Below are 19,369 nucleotides of genomic sequence, written 5' to 3'. Positions count from 1 at the left end.
TTATCAGGTAATCCCTTTCTACCATGTGATTGCTTCTCTGCTGATTGATTAAATCAGAGTCCTGGCCTTCTAAAGGTTCTTTGGGTGTAACATCAGCTGCCATCATGCCCCAAGTCTTTTTTGCCTGGGGCCCTGGACCTGGGCCCCTCATCCCATTTCCCTGAATTATTCTACACTCTGATGCCCAATGGAGTCCTCTGTTGCATTTTGGACATGGGGTTTTAGGTCTTCTTTCACTCTGTCTTCTCCCTGTATCTCCATACCTACACTGAGCTCTTAGATGTCCAACTTTTCCACATTGAAAACATCGCCGAGTTTCTCTAGAAGGCCCTTGCCAGGAGGGACCCTGTCTTTCCACATTCATCATTGTCCGGGTGTAAAAAGCATTTGTTCCCACTGTAGCACAGCGTCTTATGATCTCCTCTAAAGGAGCATCTTTGTCTAATCCCCATATAATTCTTTTGCAAATCTCATTGGCATTTTCCTTAGCCAGATGTCTGGTCATTATTTCTGTAGCTGAATTTTCTCCAATAGTTCTTTTGACAGCAGTTTGCAAACGTCCCACAAAATCTGCAAAAGGTTCATTGGGACCTTGCTGTATTTTAGTGAAAGCCTCTCCATGATCTTTCTGTCCAGGAAGGACACCCCAAGCTTTTATTGCAGCCTTAGCAATTTGTTCATATATTGTCATGGTATAATTAATCTGTTCCGAATTCTCTCCATACTTACCTTCACCAGCTAAGTGCTCAAAAGTGAATTGTGTGTTAACTCCTATTTCCAAATTGCATCTGACTTGAATTTTACATAATTCATGAAATTCCGCAAGCCATAATAAATTTTCTCCAGGTTCCAGACATGTCCTTGCTATGGATTTCCAATCATTCGGGGTTAGGACTTCATAAGACAAACCATCTAGTAACATTTTGACATAAGCTGATGTAGCCCCATAAAGGGTACAACCTTTTTTCAAATCCTTAATTTTATTCAAATCTAAAGGTGCATATTTTCTCCTTTTATGGCCTACAGAGTCAATCTCTCTGCATGTATAAAATCACTTATATCCTGTCCTTCTCTCTTAGCTTTAACCAATGCTTTTTCTAATCTTGTCATAGGCTTAGGCTGCTTCACAGGAGATTCTGTTTGTGTTTCTGTCTCTTCCCCTTCTCCTTCTTGTTCCACCCCTGAAGGGTTAATTGAGGGAGGAGAGGGGAGGTGCTCCTGTTGCTGTTGCTCAGAATTGTACTTAACTTCATTGTTATCTGATTCATCCTTTTCACCTAGTTTAGTTGACACCTCCCCATTTTGCTCCTTCATCTCTTCCTTTAGAATAACATTGTTTAAAGCCAATTGGATTACATTGTATATATGAATTGTATCTTTGGAAATTGAGTTTGGCCTGGAATTGTAGTGTTCACCTAATTGCTTTTGTACTAATTCCCATTCATCTGGATCCAATTCTTCTTCCAGAGAAAAAGAAGGACATATAACCTTCACAGTTCTTAAAAGTTCAATAATCTCCTCTAAAATTATAATCAATCCTTGGCTTTTCATAACCTTGATGATGCTCTCTAAACATTTTCCTTGAACAGAAGGTGTTTGCCCCATTTCACTATAAGAGATTCCTGGTTCAGCCCTTAACAAGTTAAGTTCCTTGTTTATCTATTAGCACGCTCACTTAATCTTTAACAAAGTTTCCTTGTTACTCACGGTTCTGGGTCAGAGAGACTGAGATCTAGATCGGAAGCTTTTCCACTGGAATCAGGACCGTGTCTGTCCCTGTTCAGGCGCCAAATTGCGAAGGTCTGGTCTAGCTCCTCTTGTCAGAATAAGCAAAAGTCCTAGCCCCACGTTGGGCGCCAAATGTAGCGAGCTGTCGTCTCCAGAAGCTGCCGGATCACTCTCTGGGAAGAGATCTGCTGTGTCTTCTACTCAAATCTCTCCAAAAGATTCTTCTTGCTGTAACGAACCGTTGTCTCCAGGCAGTTGCTGTTAACTCTTGTCCAGAGAAGTGACTTCCCTTCCTGCAGAGAGCCCCGTCAAGCCTGATGCAATGCAGAGTCTTCCTCTATCTCTGGGAGTCCTCTCTTTTATTCTCCCAGAGAATGGGCGTGGGATAATGCAAGGGCTTCTGGGAAGAACCACCTCAGCCAATGAGCCTGCTCCTTCCATCAAGTCAACCTGAGTTCTCACCTTGTAATTGTCCCACCTGAATTCTCACCTTGTCACTATCCAGACAACCCGAGTTCTCACTTAGTAATCCTAACAATGCCCTATACCATTATATTATGCAAAGACAGGTAAATCTTCCCACTTCTAGTCTCTCCCCACATCCAGTCATCATATGACTTTCCTAAAGCACCTGATCTGATTGAATGATTGAATCACATTGACTCAAATGCAAAGCCTCACTCTTACTGTCGGAATCAAATATAAATTATTTAATTTTTAGGTCTTTAATAACTTGTTTCCTTCTGAATTTCCTTGTCTTTCTGTACCCCACGCATTTCTTCTCCAGCTAGTGACACTGACATTCTCATTATTAACTGAACAAGATCCTTGATCACCCACTCCAGTTATATTCAGTGTCTTGCATGTCTAGAACACTTTCCCTCCTCATCTCTCTCTCATGACTTTCTTGGTTTGAAGCCAATATTCTATCTTCTTCAAGAAGCCTTTTCTAATCATCCTTAATGTTAGAGCTTTTCTTCAGAAATTGTAGCAAAATTTTCCTACCTATATTTTGTTAGTATTAGTTTTTTCAACTTGTCCCCTCACCCTCAGAATGTGAGTTCTTTGAGAGAAGGGTCTATCTCTTGCTTTTCTTTATATACCAAGCACTTAATCCAGGACTTGACATTTAGTAGGAACTTCATAAAAGTTTGTTGACTGACTGATGCTTTTATTATTAAGAAATATGATACAATGATAAGATCATATCATTCAGTGGAAGAGTATGGGATCTGGAATTGAGAAGATCTAACCAAGGCTTAGACAAATCACTCACATTCTGTAAGCATGCATTTTGTTATCTATCAAATCAGGATAATAAAACAGTTCCTGCATCGAAAACCTTTAGGCATTACATTCAAATAAAATATTATGATTTTTAAGACTCTGAAATTTTCAGAATTTTGCAGTTAAATGTAGAAAGTGAATTTTCCTAAACAAATAACTTTTAGAGAAGTGAGCTCCCATTTGATCAGCATGAAATAAGGAATAGAATTCTCAGCTTCAAGGAAGGAACCCTTGGGTACAGACACACTTGGGGAGAAGATGCATTTAGTACGTACCTATTCTGTACCAGGTATTTTGTTAATAATAAGAAATGTTATCAATATGGAGTGACCATGGCCATTAGTTTCCTCATATGTAAATCAAAGATAATATAATTAAAGGATTGTTTCAAGGATTAAATGGGATAACATTTTTAAATGATTCTGCAAAATAATATACAATTGTCAGGTATTAGTAATATTATTATCAAAAATCATTTTATTATTTATAATTTCTTATATTTTAATTTTTAAAATATTATTGTTTATTTTTCCTTTAGGGTGAAAAAGATACATAAAAGGCATGTAGACGAAACATTAATTATTCATACCGTTGGTACTCAGAAAGCTTCTAATAGAATTCAAGAAGCTAAGGAAAATGTGGCTGCCCTGAAAAATCATCATGTTCATCCAACACTCCCTTTGGATTTCACAAGTAATTCTTCCCTTTCTAACCCATTATCATTTTTGAAGTGATTTCTATTTCATGTCAAAGGGCACTGGGAGCACTCTCTGAAGCAAGAGAAAATCTACTATGACAGAATGGATCTATTTTTTTTTTATCTTACTAACATTAAATTTTTATTTTATTTTGTTCTCAATTACATTAAAAATTAACATTTATTTTCTTTAAAGTTTAAGTTCCATATTGTCTTTTTCCCTTCTCTTCCCCCCCCCTTTCCTTAAGAAGATAAGCAATTTGATATAGATTATATATGTGCCATCAGGCAAAACATTTTCCTATTTGCTGTATTGAAAAAGGAAACACAAAAACAAAACAAACAAACAAAAAAAATAAGTGTCCCCAAAACAAAACCCAATATATCCAAGCATGGTAAAGAAAGTTTAAAAAAAATAGTATGCTTCAATCTGCATTCAGACATCATCAGTTATATCTATTTAGATGGATACTATTTTTGATTATAAGTTCTTCAGAATTGTTTTGTATAATTATATTGCTGAAAATAGCCAAGCCATTCACAGTTGATTGTGACAAAATTGTCTGTTCCCATACACAATGCTTTCTTGGTTCTGCTCATTTCACTTTGTATCAGTTCATATAAGATTAACCAGGCTTTACTGATACTGCTTGTGTTTTCTTATGGCAAAAGTGTTCTGTAACAATTATCTGCCCCAACTTTCCCCCTAATTTAAGGGTTTTAGCTCAATTTCCAATTCCTTACTTCCAAAAAGGCCACTAGTATAAATATTTTGTGCATGTAGGTCCTTTTTCTTTTTCTTTTTTGGTCTTCTTGGGGTAGAGACCTAGTAGTGCTCTTGCTAAATCAAAAAGTTTACCGTTTGCCCTTTGGATTTAGTTTCAAATTGTTCTCTAGAATGATTAGATAATTAAGGCCTCCAGCAAAGTAGTAGTGTCCCAAGTTTTCCATATCCTTCCAATATTTGCTATTTCTATCATATTTTATTTCATCAAAAGCTTTTATGCATCTATTTGTGTAATCATATGATTGTTTTGATATATTATCTTTCTGTTACCCCCTTCCTATATTCCTGGGGAAAATCCCACTTGATCACCAAGTGCTATCTTTGTGATGTATTGGTTTAGTCTCCTGGCAAGTATTTTATTTAGAATTTTACCATGCATATTCACTAATGTAATTGGTCCAAAATTTCCTTTTTCTGTTTTTGTTCTTCCTGGTTGAGGTATCAACATCACATTTGTTTCATTAAATGAATTTAGTAGCAATCCTTTGCCTATTATTGCAAGTATTGATTTAATATTGAAATTCATTGATTTTTAATGTTTGATACAACTTTTTCACAAATTCATCTTATTGATGTTTTTTTTATTACTTATTAGGAAGCTCACTTAGGGTCTCTATAATTTCTTTTCCCCCTATAAAATAGATTTGTTAAGAGATTAAATTTTTTCTTCTGTTAATATAAGTAGTTTATTTTTTTGAATTGTTGGCATATAATTGGATAAAATAACTTTAACAATTTCTTTCTTTGATATTAACTTTATTAGTGATATATTCACCTCTTTATTTATTTATTTTTTTTTTTGCTGAGGCAATTGGGATTAAATGACTTTCCAGGGTCATACAGCTAGGAAGTATTAAAACAGACCGAAAACACACCTCCACGACAATAAGATAAAAAAAAAATATGCTTTATCCTGTATTCAGACACCATCAATTCTGTTTCTGGAGCTGGATAGTGTTTTCTTTAACCTAAATTCTTTGGAGGTATCTTAATTCATTGTATTGCTGAGAATAGCCAAGTGATTCATAGCTGATCATCATGCAATATTGCTGTTACTTTGTATGCAGTACATTTCACTTTGTATCAGTATTCATGTTAGTCTTTTCAGGTTTTTCTTAGAGCATCCTGAAAACTTTAAAACTTACCTTTGGTGTTCTTGTGAGTTTTCATGTTGGAATTTAGGGTGGTTATTGATATATTTTTTCTATTTCTATTTTACTCTCTCACTCTTAATATTTCAGAGCAATTTGCTTTAATAAAATCTTGAAGTACAATGTTTAGACTCCTTTTTGTTTTATCATAAATTTCAAATATTCTAACAATTCTTATATTGTCTCTAATCTCTTTTCTAAGTCAATTGTTTTTCCTAATGAGCTGTTTCATATTCTTTTCTTTTTTCCTTCTTTTTATTTTGTTTTATTATTTATTCATGTGTTATGAAGTTATTGGTTTCCCCTTGTCCAATTGTAATATTAAGAAGTTATTTTCTTCTGTAAGTTTTTCTTTTCTCTTTTTTTCCCCTAATTAAGTTATTTTTACAATGTTCTTGCATTACTCTTATTTTTCTTAATTTTTTCCTTAATCTTACTTACTGATTTTTAGTCCTTTAAAACAATCTTTTTACAACCATTTTTACTTTTTTGGCTTGTGGTCATTTTTCTTTTAAGAAATAGGGAAGTATATACTTTAACAATTTCTTTCTTTGATATTAACTTTATTAGTGATATAGTCACCTCTTTCATTCTTTTTGCTTAGTTTAAATTTTTCATAAGCATATTTATTGTGAATTTTGTGTCAAAGTTGGGTTCTAATCCCAAGGTGCGAGGGATAATATCTCAGGGTTCATGTTTTTTGTTTTGTTGTTTTCTAAGTATACTCCAAGGACCTGACTTTAGTTCTTTACTACCCCTGAGCCACAACGTGTACTGTTCTGGTTGGTTTTCTGGAGTTCTCCTTCATGTCAGCAGAGTAATCACCATGAGAATTGCCAAGGATAAAGTCAAAATTCTTTATTATCTCCTTCACAGTCTTGTATCCTTCCCTGGGGCTTTGGCCAGCTTTCTGGAGGTCCTCCGGAATGTGTCTTCGTTTCTGTGGGGGAAGCAGGAGGACACCATGACAGTCTCTGTCTTGAAAACTGTCTCAGCCTTCACCACTATGTTCTCCCAGTGTGTTCTAGTCTCCTTCTGAGTTTGTCCCTGAGCCACCTCCAAGTCTGTCTCTGGCTGAGTTTGTCCCAGTTTATATGCAGTATGCTGAGTATAAACCAATCATTATAACCATTATTTGTTGTAAGATTAAATCAATCATACTGAAGTAGAGAAGTATTAATTAACATGCTAAACTAGATAACCATTGTCTTATCAATTCCACTGAATTAACACCTTGTAAGAATCCTTGTTTCAATTACAGAGTTCTGGCCCATTATACAAAGTATCTATTAACATTGTGATAGCAAACACTCTTCTTCCCCTGATCCCTCTTCATCTGCAAGCTTCAGTTCATACTTCTGTCCTCCACTCTCTTAGGAGTGTCCACAGCCAACAGGTTCCCCACCCTCTTCAAGTGGGCTTTACATGTGCTCATTTTTTCTCACTCAGATATAGCTCAGGACCATGACAGGTCAACACACCTGGTTATGGTATCCAGCACCCAGAGAAAGAAGCCCCTTCAGTCTTCCCTTGATCAATTGGATGACCACTACATTGTCTATGAGGTGAAAGTTCCTGAAGCTGAGGCCTACAACAAGGCTCTTTGCTGATACCTGTCCAGATATGTTCACTTCAAGTTTAATATCCATTTTGGAAGGTCAAGAATTTCCAATTATCCTCCATATTAGGTGAACAATTGCTTTTCTCCATTTTAAATTATTTCTGCCACTTAAAGTTAGTTCACTTGTGAGGTGTTGTTTTATATTATTTGTAAGGAAATTTGGAGAATCCTGGTAATTCTTTCTCTTATTGAGCTAACTTCCCAGAATCATCCTGCTCACCAGTTTTTCACATGGTGAATTTTTTTATTCCCAAATTTTGGATTTTTTGATTTTTGAAACATTACATTACTTTGATCACTTTATCTATTTATCTATCTACCTTTAGTATCTAATCTACTTTACTGATTCACCACTCTTATTTTTTACCTAGGAAAGAGTTGTTTTGATTATTACCCTTTGTAATAGAATTTGAGTTTTGGGTGCTGCTTAGCTAATTTTCTTCACTTTTCTTTTTCATTGATTCCCTTGATATTTTTTAATATTTTATTCTTCCAGATTTATTTTGTTACAATTTATTCTAATTTAAGATAATATTTTCTGATAATTAAAGTAGTATGACACTGAATAAATTAACTTGGGTAGAATGGTCATTTTATTATTGGATAGATCTGCATTGTTAGTGAATTATTTTGGTAATGTCCAATTTTTTATATCATTTGGGATTTTCTTGGCAAAGGTTTTCCTTATATTTTCATATTCAGATTATTTTACAGCTGAGGAAATTGAACAGAAAGAATTAAATTATTGTAGCTGTTTTCACATTGCATATTAACAAATTAAATAATTCCTAAGTTACATAGGTAGTGAGTATTTGAGGCTGGATTGAAACTCAGGTTCATGGATGATAAAATTAATATTTCTCTATTTGTTTATATTTGTTTTATTTATGTGAAAAACTTTTATTGTGTTCATATGGCTTCTGGGTTGTTTTTATAAGCTGGTAGGCAACCAAGTGTTTTTATATTGTCTACAGTTATTTTAAAAGGAACCATTTTAAATAATACCTTTTTATTTTCAAAATACATGCAAAAATAATTTAAAATATTTACCCTTGCAAAATCTTATCCTCCACATTTTTACTTTCTTCCATTCCCCCACCCCTTTTGGTAGGCAGCAAGTAATGCAATATAAGTTAAATATGTGTAATTCTTCTAAATATATTTCCACCTTTATCATGCTGCACAAGAAAAATTAGATCAAAAAGGAAAAAAAAGGAGAGGAAAAAAGCAAACAACAAAAATGGTGAAAATACTATATTGTTATCACATTCAGTCCCCACATTCTCTCTTTGGATGCAGATGGTACTATCCATCACAAGTCTATTGGAATTTGTCTTAATCCCTTCATTGTTGAAAAGAGTCAAGTCCATCATAATTGATCATCACATCTTTTTGTTGCTGGGTCCAACGGTCTTCTGGTTCTGCTCACTTCACTTAGCATCAATTTATATAAGTTTATTCAGGTTTTTCTGAAATCATCCTGCTTATTGTTCTTTCTAGACTAATAATATGCCATAATATACACATAACATAACTTATTCATTCCCCAAATGATGGACTTCCACTCAATTTGCAGTTTCTTGCCACTATCAAAAGAGCTATTACAAATAATTTTGCACATGTAGTTCCTTTTCTCTTTTTTGATCCCTTTGGTATACAGACCAAGAAGACACACTGCTGGATCAAAGGGTATGCAGAGTTTGATAGCCCTTTGGCCATAGTTCCTAATTGGTTTCCAGAATATTTGGATTAGTTCACAACTCTACCAGCAATGTATTGGTGTCTAGGTTTTTCCACATCTCCTTCAACACTTATTATGTTTTCTGTAATCTTAGCCAATTTGAGAAGTGTGAACTTTTACCTCAGAGTTGTCTTAATTTGCATTTTTCTAATCTGTAATGATTTAGTGCATTTATTCATATGACTGGAAATGGCTTTAATTTCTTCATTTGAAAATTTCTGTTCAAATTCTTTGACCATTTATCTATGGAGAATATCATATTCTTATAAATTTGAATCAATTATCTATATATTTTAGAATTGAGGTCTGTAACAGAAGCCTTGGATATAATATTTCCCCTAGTTATCTACTTCCTTTCTAATCTTGGCTGCATTGATTTTGTTTGTACAAACCCTTTTTAATTTACTGTAATCAAAACCATCCATTTTGCATGATTTCAACCTTGTTCTGGTATTGGGTTTAAGGTGTTCATTGATGCCTAATTTTTGTCATACTTTTATCCAATTAGGAATTATTTTTATATATTACTTTGTTGGTAATATAAAGAAATGCTGATGAAATGTATAGATTTATTTTTTGATCTGCAACTTTGCTGAATTTTCTAATTATTGCAGTTAGTATTTTTAAGTTTATTCTCTAGAATTCTTTAACTTTTTAGTTGTTCATCCTTTATACTCAAAATGAACCAATAATGTTATGATGTTGGGGTCCAAGTTTAACTGTGGCTGATCAATTCCCTATAAACTCAGAAGGCCCTTTGAACACTTGTGATAGAGATGTTTCTAATTTTTGCAAATTTAATGATTTTTTTCTGTGTTACTGTGATTCTGCTTTGATCATAGAGCACAATGCCTTCTTTGATGCAGTCATAACATGCTAAGTAGTCTTGTGGGAGTATCCAATTCATGTCTTACAATTAGCAACAAAATTCCTCACAGAGACCTTGAGAGTGTCCTTGTATCCCTTTTCCTAATCTCCTTGTTAGTGCTTGCTTTCTGCAAGCTTTACTTTGTAAAGTAGTCTTTTAGGTAAATGTTTATTTGACCTATGTAGTTTGCCCATTGGAATTGTACTGTTTGCAGAAGAGTTTCAATGCATGGCATTTAAGCTTGAGAGAGTTCCTCTAATGTCTGGTACCTCATTTTGCCAGATAATATGGAGAATCTTCCTGAGAAAATTTAAATGGAACTGGTTAAATTTTCTGATGTGATAGTTAATATACCATAACATCATTTCCAAAGAGTAATAATTTTGTCTCCTCTTTATCTTTTCTAATTCTATTTGTTATTGTTATAGCTAACATTTCTTGTAAAATATTGAGTAATAGTGATGATAAAAAGTATCTTTGTTTCACCTGTGTTCATATTGGAAATACTCAATATCTCCAAGTCTGTCTATCAATACAGATAATCTTGTTGATGGTTTCAGGTAGATATTGCTTATTATTTTAAGGAAAATGGAGTTTATTCCTATGCTTTCTATTGTTTTTAATAATAATGAGTGTTGTATTTTGCCTTTTGCCTTTCTCTTACATCTATTGAGATAATTATATGAATTTTGTTGGTTTTGTTATTAATATGGTCAATTATGTTATAGTTGCTCCAATATTGAACCCACCTTCATTATTAGTATAAATTCCACCTGCTCAGAGTATATGATTCTGTGACAATTGCTGTAATCTCCTTGCTAATATATCATATATTTATTATTTGGTTGTTTCTTTATTTTTCACCAGTATTCATCAGGGAAATTGATATTTTCCCCAGTTTCTATTCTTTCTCATTTAGGTATCATACCATATTTGTATCATAAAAGGAATTTGGCAGAAATCCTTCTTTTTCTATTTTTACAACAAGCTTATATAGTATTAGAATAAAATTTTCTTTAAATGTTTGGTAGAAATCACTTGCGAATCCATCTGGTCCTGGGGATTTTTTCTTAGGGAATTTATTTATGGCTTGTGCAATTTCTTTTTCTAAGATAGGTCTCTTTATGAATTCTGTTCCCACTTCTGTTAATCTGAGGAGCTTATATTTTTTAGTTTCAATTAGATTATAAAATTTATTGGCATATAATTTAAAAATAGCTCCTAATAACTGCTTTTAATTTGGTTTTCATTGATGATGAATTACTCCTTTTAATTTTTGATATTGGTAATTTCCTTTTCTTCTCCCTCTTTAAAAAATCAAATTAGCCAATGATTTTATCTCTTTTGTTGTATTTTTTCATAAAACCAACTTCTAGGTCTCTTTATTAATTTCATGATTTAGTTTCAATTTTATTAATTTCTCCTTTGTTCAAGATTTCCAATTTTGTATTTCAATGAGGATTTTTAGGAATTTTCCTAGGTGTTTTTTTGTTGCATACCCAATTTATTAATCTGTTCTTTCTTTATTTTATTGATTTATTTTTACCTCTAAATATATAAATTTAGAGGTACAAATTTTCCTTAAATACTGTGTTGACAATATCCTTCAAATTTTTCTATATTATTGATGTCATCAATTTTAGTGAAATTATTTTTATGATTTGTTTTTTATCTATTCATTGTTTAGGATTCTTTAGTTTTAAACTAATTTTCAACCTGTTTCCACAGCTTTTTCTTGAATACAATTTTTATTGCCTTATTATATTGCTGCTTTTCTATATTTGGCTGTGATGCTTTTATGCTCTAATTTATGGTCAATTTTTAATGAAAGTGGCATATACAGCTGAGAAAGCAGTATACTCATTTCTTTTCTCATTCATTTTTCTCCTGAGATCTATCATAGTTAACTTCTAAAATTCTATTTTCCTCCCTACTTTCTTTCTTATTTATTTTTATGGTTAGATTTATATAGATAGGAAAAGGAAATGCTGCGGTCCTCTCTGGTTTAGTGTTCTTTCTTTTCTTTCTTTCTTTTTTTTTTTTTTTTTTCTTGTAACATTCGAATTTTACTTTAAGAATTTGCTATGCCATTTAGTGCATACATGCTTAATATTTTAACAAATAAAATTGCTTCATTGTCTATGGCACCAATTAGTAAAATATAGTTTCCCTGCTTATATCTGTTTATTTTTTGCTTTCACTTTGTTTAAGATCATAATCATTTTTTTTTTCCTTTTTAACTTCAGCTGAAGAATAATAAATTCTACTCCATTCCTTTATCTTTACATTGGATGTATGTTTCTGCTTCAAGTGTATTTCATATGAACAATGTATTGTTGGATTCTGCTTTTTAATTCTTCATGCTATCCATTAACATTTTATGAGTGAATTCATCTCATTCACATTCTAAGTTATGATTATTGACTGTGTATTTCTCATCATTTTATTTTTCCAATTATTGTCTTGCTGTTAACTGCTAAAAAGTTTATTCTATCTCTGACCACCTATTTCTTTAATCTGCTTTTCCTTTTATTAACCAGCCTCTTTTTCTCATCCTTTCCCCCTCTTACTTTGCTTTAGTGTATGCCCAAGTGAATTTATATGTTATTTGTTTTTTGACCCACTTCCAAAGAGAATACAATTCAAGTGTTGTGGTCCACTCTCTCATTTTTTCCTACATTTTAAAATGTCTTGTTTTAGTCATTTTTCATGTGAGATAATTTTACCCATTCTTCTTGTGACATTTCTCTTTTCCTGGTATATCCCTCTTTCTCATTCCTTAATTAAAATTTTATTTGAAATCTACCCATTAAGATAAATCCACAGCCATGTCATTTGCTTAGGTATATTCCTTCTAACTACACTAATGATACATTTCTTTGGAGTTATAATTTGGAGGTGCAATGATATTCCCATACAGTAAGATAAAAATTTAATTTAATTGATTTTACTTGATTTTTTCATGTTTGCCTTTTTATGCTCTTGCACCCAGAGAGAGAGGACTATTGGAACTTAGTGTGGATCACACCATATTTTCACCTTATGCTGTTGTTTTTTGTTTTCTTTCTTATTTTTTTTTCTTTTTGATCTGATTTTTTCTTGTGCAGCATGATAAATGTAGAAATATACATATACATAATGTATATGTATATATGCATATATACATATACATAAGGTATAATTTACAACAATAATATACCATATACATAAGGTACATATGTAAAATATATTGGATTTCTTGCAGAGAGGGTGGGAAGAAGGGAATGAGAAAAATTTTGGTGCACAGGGTTTGGCAAGGGTGAATGTTGGGAATTATCTTTGCATGTATTTTATAAATAAATACTTATCATTTAAAAAAATTAAAAAATGAATTTAGATGCTACTCTGTATGGTGCATATATATTTAGTTTTGATATTGCTTCATTGTTCATAGTATTTTTAGTACCTTTAGCTTCCTTTCTAACTTTTTTCTTTTTTTTTTTTTTTTTTTTTTTTTAAATTTTTTATTTTATTTTATAATTATAACATTTTTTGATAGTACATATGCATGGGTAATTTTTTACAACATTATCCCTTACACTTACTTCTATTCAGATTTTTTCCCTTCCTCCCCCAACCCCCTCCCCCAGATGGCAAGCAGTCTTATATATGTTAAATATATTACAGTATAATTTAGATACAATATATGTGTGTAGAACCGAATTTTTTGTTGCACAGGAAGAATTGGATTCAGAAGGTAAAAATAACAGTTTACATTCATTTCCCAGTGTTCCTTTTCTGGATGTAGTTGGTTCTGTCCATCATTAATCAATTGGAATTGGATTAGCTCTTCTCTATGTTGAAGAAATCCACTTCCATCAGCATACATCCTCGTACAGTATCATTGTTGAAGTGTATAATGATCTTCTGGTTCTGCTCGTTTCGCTCAGCATCAGTTGATGTAAGTCTCTCCAAGCCTCTCTGTATTTCTCCTGTTGGTCATTTCTTATAGAACAATAATATTCCATAACATTCATATACCATAGTTTACCCAACCATTCTCCAATTGATGGACATCCATTCATCTTCCAGCTTCTAGCCACTATGAAAAGGGCTGCCACAAACATTTTGGCACATACAGGACCCTTTCCCTTCTCTAGTAGTTCCTTGGGGTATAAGCCCAGTAGTAGTATGGCTGGGTCAAAGGGTATGCACATTTTGATAACTTTTTGGGCATAATTCCAGATTGCTCTCCAGAATGGTTGGATTCTTTCACAACTCCACCAACAATGCATCAGTGTCCCAGTTTTCCCACAGCCCCTCCAACATTCATCGTTATTTGTTCCTGTCATCTTAGCCAATCTGACAGGTGTGTAATGATACCTCAGAGTTGTCTTAATTTGCATTTCTCTGATCAATAGTGATTTGGAACACTCTTTCATATGAGTGGAAATAGTTTTAATTTCATCATCTGAAAATTGTCTGTTCATATCCTTTGACCATTTATCAATTGGAGAATGGCTTGATTTCTTATAAATTAAAGTCAATTCTCTGTATATTTTGGAGATGAGGCCTTTATCAGAACCTTTAACTGTAAAAATTTTTTCCCAATTTGTTACTTCCCTTCTAATCTTGTTTGCATTAGTTTTGTTTGTGCAGAAACTTTTTAATTTGGTGTAATCAAAATGTTCTATTTTGTGATCAATAATGGTCTCTAGTTCTCCCTTGGACACAAACTCCTTCCTCCTCCACAAGTCTGAGAGGTAAACCATCCCCTGTTCCTCCAATTTATTTATGATTTCGTTCTTTATGCCTAAATCTTGGACCCATTTTGATCTAATCTTAGTATGTGGTGTTAAATGTGGGTCCATGCCTAGTTTCTGCCATACTAATTTCCAGTTTTCCCAGCAGTTTTTGTCAAATAATGAATTCTTATCCCAAAATTGGGGATCTTTGGGTTTGTCAAAGATTAGATTGCTATTTTTATTCACTATCTTGTCCTGTGAACCTAACCTATGCCACTGATCAACTAGTCTATTTCTTAGCCAATACCAAATGGTTTTGGTGACTGTTGCTTTATAATATAGCTTTAAATCAGGTACACTTAGACCACCTTCCTCTGACTTTTTTTTCATTAGTTCCCTTGCAATTCTCGACCTTTTATTCTTCCATATGAATTTTGTTGTTATTTTTTCTAGGTCATTAAAATAGTTTCTTGGGAGTCTGATTGGTATAGCACTAAATAAATAGATTAGTTTGGGGAGTATTGTCATCTTTATTATATTCGCTCGGCCTATCCAAGAACATTGAATGTCTTTCCAATTATTTAAATCTGACTTTATTTTTGTGGCAAGTGTTTTATAATTTTGCTCATATAATTCCTGACTCTCCTTTGGTAGATATATTCCCAAATATTTGATACTATCGACTGTTATTTTGAATGGAATTTCTCTTTGTATCTCTTGCTGTTGGATTGTGTTATTAATGTATAAAAATGCTGAGGATTTATGTGGATTTATTTTGTATCCTGCGACTTTGCTAAAATTCTGAATTATTTCTAATAGCTTTTTAGCAGAGTCTTTGGGGTTCTCTAAGTATACCATCATGTCATCTGCGAAAAGTGACAATTTGATTTCTTCATTTCCTACTCTAATTCCTTGGATCTCTTTCTCGGCTCTTATTGCCAAGGCTAGAGTTTCTAGTACTATATTGAATAGTAATGGTGATAGTGGGCAACCTTGTTTCACTCCTGATCTTACAGGGAAAGGTTCTAGTTTATCACCATTACATATGATGTTTACTGAAGGTTTTAAATATATGCTCCTTATTATTTTAAGGAATAGTCCATTTATTCCTATACTCTCAAGCGTTTTTAGTAGGAATGGATGTTGGATTTTATCAAATGCCTTTTCTGCATCTATTGAGATGATCATATGGTTTTTATTAATTTGATTATTAATATGGTCAATTATACTAATAGTTTTCCTAATATTAAACCAGCCCTGCATTCCTGGTATAAAGCCCACTTGGTCATAGTGTATTATCCTGGGGATGATTTTCTGAAGTCTATTTGCTAATATCTTATTTAAGATTTTAGCATCAATATTCATTAAGGAAATTGGTCTATAGTTTTCTTTCTCAGTTTTCGATCTATCTGGTTTAGGTATCAGTACCATGTCTGTGTCATAGAAGGAATTTGGTAGGACTCCTTCAATCCCTATTTTTTCAAATAGTTTACATAGCATTGGAGTTAGTTGTTCTTTAAATGTTTGGTAGAATTCACCTGTAAATCCATCTGGTCCTGGGGATTTTTTCTTAGGAAGTTGGTTAATAGCTTGGTCTATTTCTTTTTCTGAGATGGGACTATTTAAACTACTTACTTCTTCCTCTGTTAATCTGGGCAAGCTATATTTTTGAAGGTATTCTTCCATTTCTTTTAAGTTATCGAATTTATCGGCATAAAGTTGAGCAAAGTAGCTCCTAACTATTGTTCTAATTTCCTCTTCATTAGTGGTGAGTTCACCCTTTTCATTTTCAAGACTATCAATTTGCTTTTTCTCTTTCCTTTTTTTAATCAGGTTTACTAAGGGTTTGTCTATTTTGTTGGTTTTTTCATAAAACCAACTCTTAGTTTTATTAATTAATTCAATAGTTTTTTTACTTTCAATTTTATTAATCTCACCTTTTATTTTTTGAATTTCAAGTTTTGTGTTTGTCTGGGGGTTTTTAATTTGTTCCTTTTCTAGCAATTTTAGTTGTAAACCCAATTCGTTGGCCCTCTCTTTCTCTATTTTATGCAGGTAGGCCTGTAGAGATATAAAACTTCCCCTAATTACTGCTTTGGCTGTATCCCACACATTTTGGTATGATGTCTCATTATTGTCATTTTCTTGGGTGAAGTTATTAATTATGTCTATGATTTGCTGTTTTACCCAGTCATTCTTTAGTATAAGATTATTTAGTTTCCAATTATTTTTTGGTCTATTTTCCCCTGGCTTTTTATTAAATGTTATTTTGATTGCATTATGGTCTGAAAAGGATGCATTTACTATTTCTGCCTTACTGCATTTGATTTTGAGATTTTTATGCCCTAGTATATGATCAATTTTTGTATAGGTTCCATGAACTGCTGAGAAGAAAGTATATTCCTTTCTGTCTCCATTTAGCTTTCGCCAAAGATCTATCATATCAAACTTTTCTAGTATTCTATTTACCTCTTTGACTTCTTTCTTATTTATTTTGTGGTTTGATTTATCTAATTCTGATAGTGCAAGGTTGAGATCTCCCGCTATTATAGTTTTGCTATCTATTTCCTCTTGCAGCTCTCTTAATTTCTCTTTTAAGAATTTAGATGCTGCACCACTTGGTGCATACATGTTTAATATTGATACTGCTTCACTATTGATGCTTCCCTTTAGCAGGATATAATGCCCTTCCTTATCTCTTTTAATTAGATCAATTTTTGTTTTTGCTTGATCTGAGATGAGGATGGCTACTCCTGCTTTTTTGGTTTTGCCTGAAGCATAATAGATTCTGCTCCACCCTTTTACTTTTAGTTTGAATGTCTCATCCTGTTTCAGGTGTGTTTCCTGTAAACAACATATAGTAGGATTCTGACTTTTAATCCAGTCTGCTAACTGCTTCCTCTTTATGAGGCAGTTTGCCCCATTCACATTTATGGTTAGAAGGACTAATTCTATTTTGCTTGCCATCCTATTAACCCCTGCTTATGCTTTTCCCCTTTCCTTCCCTTTTACCCTCCTATCCAGTATTAAACTGGTAAACACCACTTGCTTTTCACAGCCCTCCCTTTTTAGGATCCCTCCCCCACCTTAAAGATCCTCCCCTTATTTTACCCCTTTTCCTCGAAATTACTGTATTCCCTTCCCCTTAGCTTACTCCTTCCCTTTCACTTTTCAATGAAGTGGAAGAAGTTTCACCATAAATCGAATATGTCTATTGATACACGCTATGTTCATCTCCCTCCTTTCTTTCTCTCAGATATAATAGGTTACCTTTGCCTCTTCATGAGATGTAGTACCACCACTTTATACTTTTTTATGATATAATCTCCTTTCCACCTCTAGTTTCTAAGACAAATTGTACATATGTTCTTTACATATTTTTTTGACAGAAGTATAGTTCTCAAGATTTCTTTTTACCTTTTTTAGAAGTCTCTTGAGTTCTGTATTTGAAGATCAAACCTCTTATGTAGGTCTGGTTTTTTCATCAAAAATAGATGGAATTCATTTATTTCGTTAAATGTCCATCTTCTTCCCTGGAAAACGATGCTCATTCTTGCTGGGTAAGTTATTCTTGGCTGCATACCAAGTTCCTTAGCCTTTCGGAATATCATGTTCCAGGCCCTGTGTTCTTTTAATGTGGACGCTGCTAGATCCTGTGTTATCCTTATTGTGGATCCTCCATATCTGAATTGTTTTTTTCTAGCAGCTTCCAATATCTTTTCCTTTGTCTGATGGTTCTTGAACTTGGCCACTATATTTCTTGGCGTTTTGATTTTAGGGTCCCTTTCAGTAGGTGATCGATGAATTTTCTCAATGTCTATTTTACCCTCTGTTTCCAAAACGTCTGGGCAGTTCTCTTTGATAATTTCCTCGAAAATGGTGTCCAAGCTCTTTTTTTCCTCCCATTTTTCAGGGAGTCCGATTATTCTCAAATTGTCTCTCCTGGATCTGTTTTCCAGGTCTGTTGTCTTTCTGGTAAGGTACTTGACAGTCTTTTCAATTGTTTCATTTCTCTGGTTTTGCTTGACTCCCTCTTGGTTTCTCCTTGAGTCATTCATTTCTACTTGTTCCAGTCTAATTTTCAATGATGTATTTTCTTCACTCACTTTTTTTATATCTCTTTGTAATTGTCCAATTGAGTTTTTATCTTCTATGGAATTTTTTTCCATTTTATCCATTTTATTTTTTAGAGAGCTGATTTCTTTTTCCAGCTCTCTAATCCTGTTTTCCTTGGAGTTGTTTACCTTTTCCAGCTCACTAATCCTGTTTTCCTTGGAGTTGTTTACCTTTTCCAGCTCACTAATCTTGTTTCTCAATGATTTGATTTCTTTATCCATTCTGTCTTTGAATGCATGTGATGACTTCTCCAGGCTCTCTTGCCAAGCTTCCCTTTCCTTTTCCCATTTCTCTTCCAGCTCTCTTGTGAGAGCCTTTTTGATTTCCTCTATGAGGTTCTTTTGTATTGAGGAGCAGCTTATATCCCTCCCAGGGGATACATCTGGGGACATTCTGTTCCTAGTCTCCTCAGCATTTGAAGTCTGCTCCCTCTCCACACAGAAGCTGTCAATGGTTAGAGCCCTTTTGAATTTTTTGTTCATTTTGTCAGAGTAGGAATCAAAGAAAACAAACTGACAAGAGAAACAATTGGTCTGTTTTGCGGGGGATGGGGCTGGATGGTATTAATGGGCTTCCTCTACAGACTGGGGGTAGGGCAGCAGCGAGCCACTAACAGAACAGCAATGACTGTACTGAGTCTGCGCTCTGA

General features: G+C 33.4%; 1 protein-coding gene across 2 annotated transcripts in view; it reads left to right on the top strand.

Moving 5' to 3' along the window:
* LRRIQ3 (leucine rich repeats and IQ motif containing 3) overlaps positions 1–19,369 on the top strand; it is a 202,109-nt gene that overhangs the window by 144,967 nt on the left and 37,773 nt on the right. For both annotated transcript variants that reach the window (XR_012481823.1, XR_012481822.1), the window contains exon 8: positions 3,554–3,708. The gene's annotated coding sequence lies outside the window, so the exon portion shown is untranslated. The remainder of the gene's footprint in view (positions 1–3,553; positions 3,709–19,369) is intronic.

This window comes from Sminthopsis crassicaudata, chromosome 4 (genome assembly GCF_048593235.1).
Source record: "Sminthopsis crassicaudata isolate SCR6 chromosome 4, ASM4859323v1, whole genome shotgun sequence".
NCBI lineage: Eukaryota > Metazoa > Chordata > Mammalia > Dasyuromorphia > Dasyuridae > Sminthopsis > Sminthopsis crassicaudata.
The sequence above is the reverse complement of the archived record's forward strand: the minus strand, read 5'-3'. Positions and strand labels throughout refer to the sequence as shown.